This window comes from Rhagoletis zephyria, unplaced genomic scaffold (assembly GCF_001687245.7).
Source record: "Rhagoletis zephyria isolate East Lansing unplaced genomic scaffold, Rhagoletis_zephyria_1.1 Rzeph_scaffold_01777, whole genome shotgun sequence".
Taxonomy (NCBI): domain Eukaryota; kingdom Metazoa; phylum Arthropoda; class Insecta; order Diptera; family Tephritidae; genus Rhagoletis; species Rhagoletis zephyria.
The window spans coordinates 6,714-11,386 of record NW_016158861.1 but is presented as its reverse complement, the minus strand read 5'-3'; the positions used below and the strand labels follow the sequence as shown (position 1 = coordinate 11,386).

General features: G+C 36.7%; 1 long non-coding RNA gene across 1 annotated transcript; it reads right to left on the bottom strand.

Annotated features, from left to right (window-relative positions):
• Positions 1-971: 971 nt before the first annotated feature.
• LOC108365101 (uncharacterized) lies at positions 972-1,341 on the bottom strand. The gene is made up of 2 exons (XR_001847879.1): positions 1,301-1,341; positions 972-1,226 (listed from the first exon to the last, which is right to left on the bottom strand). It is a non-coding gene; the product is annotated as an uncharacterized LOC108365101 (long non-coding RNA).
• Positions 1,342-4,673: the final 3,332 nt, after the last annotated feature.

Below are 4,673 nucleotides of genomic sequence, written 5' to 3'. Positions count from 1 at the left end.
GCAGCACTATAGCTATTTTGGAATCTCGCGTTTCAGCTGGTAAAGATTGTCAACTTCTCTTTAATAACAAAATAATCTATCTTAGGTTGATAAAACTATGTGTTTCTTTAATAAATAAGTTAAATTATATATTTTATATTTTAATAGTGTTTAAAAAATGAGAACAGGTGATTTAGTGAATCTTTGTCGGTGTAATTGCCCATAGAAAACAACGAAATTTAACAAAAGTTTTTTGTTCATAACTTTTAAATGGTTAATAATATTATCTCCCCTCCTCCGGATTGTTATTAGGGCGGCCGAAACGCGTCGTTTGGTACCCCTCCCGACTTTTCCGCACCTATTTTAGGGGTTGTTACCCCACCCTAGAGAATTACCCAAATTAAATTAAATATATAAAGAAGATTCCACTGATTTACACAATCGACAATAAATTAACTTTTTGTGGCCACATAAATATTAAAAATTAAATTAATGGATATTAACATAAAATTCTTGCCAAAGAAAAATCTTTGAAATCTTTGAAGAAATGTTCCCAAATATTCAAAATAAACCATGGTTTCATTGCAATTCCAGTATATATTAAACAAAATTAATGGAATTCAAACAAATCCTTTATTCAAAGTGACTATATGAAGAATTATACAAATAGTAAAGATGCAATTGATTTAATGCATACAAATTAATCTTTTAAAAGCTATTATATTTGTTGCATTTAAAGATTACATGTTTAATATCTTAAATTGAATTACATTTGGTTTTTTTAATTTAAATTTTTTAGTAATGTTTTCTACTTTTCCTCCCAACAGTCTTGCTAATCATTATATTGGTTACATTTAAAAGTTATATCTTCAATATCGCAATGTTAATTTTTTGTAATGTTGTGTACTTTTTTCTGCAATCAGTCCCAATGAGCACAAGAAAATATCTTTATTAATATTTCCACTTTCGCTTTTATGGAGTGGTATACTTACTTGTAAATATGCAAAGGCTGCACTTGACCAACCCAAACGCTGCAGTGGTAAAAATACATGCATCAGCAAACGTGGACGGACAACCAAGTGATCCTGACCTTCACAAGAGAATATATTTATTAATATTTGTATTATCTGCACCAGCCATACGTGGACGGACACACAGGGATCCTAACATGCAAAACTTACTTGCAACGGCTGCACTTGTTGTAAAACGCTACTTTTTGAATACAAATTATAAATAACTCCGATACCCTGCAAACAAATATGTAAATTATTGTTGTAATTCAAAATATTTCCATTATTTTTGATTTTTTTGCCATACTTACTTGAATTTGCACAATAAGAAAATGAATTTCCACGAAACAATCGATGAAAATATCGGCTGTGTTGCCTGTTGAACTTTTTATACGTAGAAAATATTTTTCCTTGTATTTTAGTAGTAGTTTCTACAAATCAAAAAAGAAGGCAACACAGGCTAAGGCAGAATGCGGGAGCGAGACGACTGCCAGGTTATCCAACCTTGTATTATTGAATCATGATAGTCATGTGCGATGTTGCATCAGAGTCAATAAACCAGTCACTTTCGCAAATGTCATTTGAAAAGAGAGATGCGAAAAGTACTTTATTGTTTTTGCTGGTAGTGTTGCCCTCTTTCTTAAATTTGTTAGGGCACTGTTTCGCGAAATGCCCCAATTGTTTGCACGAGTGGCACCGAAATTGTTTTGATTTCGCTTTCTCTTTCGAGTAAAGTGCGCTTTCCGAGCATTTGCTATTAAATTTAACGTCTTGTAGCAAGAGTGTCTTGATACTGTCGATTGTCAGCTTCTCCCTCGAATTTTCTACAGCTAGCACTAGAGCACGAAAATCGTCTGGCAACCCTGCTAGCATCAGCGATGCGGTAAGCTCTTCGTCTATGTTCAGCCCTGCGTTTTGGACTTTTAGCGAAGTAATTACTAAAGAATTTACATATTCCTGAATTGATTCGAAATCAGAGAGCTTGCACGACACTAGTTGCTTAAGCAATTCTACTTTGCGCGTAAGACCGGTGTCTTCATATGCCGCGAGTAGTGCATTCCAGGCCTTATGCGCAGACGTAGCTGTGGCAATGTGCGAAAAGTTATTCCGTTCAATCATTAGAGTAATTTCGGCTAATGCGCGTTCATTGCAGTCCATCTCCTTGTCATTAGGAGTTTGCGGTAGACCATTTTCGACTACTTTCTAGCAATTTTTAATGACTAAATACGATTTCGCGTGGCGTTTCCATATATCGAAATTTTCGCGACCTTTCAATTTTTCGAAAGGAAAAGTTAACGCGCTTGCCGCCATTTTCTACCAAATCTTCGAATATCTGTCTATTAAATGTCAATCCCTATATAAACACTATTTCGCCACTATTAGTTTAATATCTAATTTCAACAATGATAGACATCACTGGGGCGGCAGCCCCAGGTTTACCACACAGAAAGGGAATTCTAGTTACCTCATCCTTTCCCAAGGCTACATCACTGTTGGTTAAGTAATTCGTATTTAAAGTTGCAAAAAATACCGAATTCAACCTCACTTTTTCCTTTGTGTACCAATTGAATTGAAATGTCGGTGCTGCCATACATACCAAAAAATTACAAAAATACACAAAACGGAAGCAATAAAAAACGCACATGTTTTACTAAAAATTTAAATTATTTATAGCGCGATTTATCGAAGTATCGATGTTACCTTTTTGGACCTTTTTGCAGAAGGCATGACAAAAATGCAACCCCCGACCACCTAGGCCCCCTATGGTTTCCTAGGGACCCCTTAGAAAAATTGCCAAAAATCACAATTTTCACTTGCGTCCATAGTATTTTTGCGTATAATTCCTTTCTTCGTCGGCCGCGCTTTAGGATTATAACCCTTACCAAATAGAATTCTCCTTTTGGTGTGCACCAACTGGGGCTACCGCCCCAGTGATGTCTATTATGGTTACTGGGTGTTTTATAAAAATTTCTTGTTTATAAAAATGTGTATATAAAAATGTCTTGTTGCGAAAAAACGCAAACGAATTATTCTCGAAGTATCGATTTTAAAGCCCAGCAGGCGAAAATTTGTAATGCGATTTTTTATTACAAATTTTCGAAATATATGGAGCTATATTAAAAAACTAAAGAATCAATAAAAAAATAAAATAATACGGTTTATAGGTGTATTTTATAGCGTCGAGAAGTATGGCAGCCACGGTTGCCGTTTTGGTCCAAATGGACTAAATTTGGTCCATTCCTTTTCGTTTGGTCCATTGGTCCAATTCTTTTTAAAATTGTCCATTTCACAAGTCTTTGGTTAGGTTATTATCACCCTTTCACTTCATGCTATAGTTTCGCGTTTTCAAGTTTTTCTATTTATTTGATGAATATTCCATCCTATGTTGAATATCGTCATCGTCAGTAAAATGGCGATACGGCCATCGTCAGCCATGTTACTGATGCACTGACTACTGCAGCAGGTTAAACTCATACCTGAGCAGATTGAACGCGGATGTGCCAAATGAGTGTCTGGTATGCGGAGAGACCCCTCATGACTCGAAACATCTCTTCGCATGCCCGGAAAACCCGACAACCCTACCGGCAATTTTCTGCATTGGTAAATGATGCAGACATTATTGAATTTCAATTTTGCAAATTGAGGCTGAGTGAAGGTAACTTCAAAAACTGTACCAATATAGAATGTTTTTGGGATCAAGTAAGTTTGATTAAAAATGGATTGGTGTGTGATTTAGTTCATAACATTTTTAGTGTGCCTCAAAGTTCAGCAGCAGCTGAGCGCAAATTTTTTGATTTAGCATTAATAAAAACGAAATTGAGAAACAAATATAGTTTAAAACTTTAAATAATATAATGCTATTAATATACAATTGTAATGCACTTTGGATGCAATATAAAAAAATCTATATAAAAACTGAATTGGCATATTTTCTTGATGAAGAGGAATAAACTTCACTCAATTTCCCGATGTAATAAAAATTGGTCCATTGGAGAATCACTCTTGCCAACAAGTGCTACCTTGGGCTGAGTAGGCAATTGAGAAGTAAAGTCCTCTCTCGTCGTACAAAGATCACACTCTATAAGTCACTCATCATGCCTGTGCTGGTGCATGGCGCGGAGGCATGGACAATGAAAGCATCTGATGAGGTGGCTCTTGGAGTTTTCGAGAGAAAGATTCTCCGAAAGATTTACGGACCTTTACGCGTTGGTGATGGCGAATATCGCAGACGATTTAACGATGAGCTGTATGAGCTTTACAACGATATAGACATAGTGCAGCGAATTAAAATTCAGCGGCTCCGCTGGCTTGGCCATGTCGTTCGAATGGACCGAAATGCTCCTGCTCTGAAAATATTCGACGAGGGCCGCGATGCTGGTAACAGAGGAAGACGAAGGCCTCCTCTGCGTTGGAAAGACCAGGTGGAGAAGGACTTGGCTTCACTTGGCATTTTCAATTGGCGTCAGTTAGCACAGAAGAGAAATGACTGGCGTGCTGTTTTGGACTCGGCCAAAATCGCTTAGGTGGTTACAGCGCCAATAAAGAAGAACATAAAATACGCACGTGATCATTGAAAATATAGTATTCCACAAAATATAAGTGAAAAGTGGTATTGTGTACAAAAATTTGGGGGTGGTAGTGAAGATTATTTAACAACAACCCCCCCCCCCCCCCCCCCCCCCC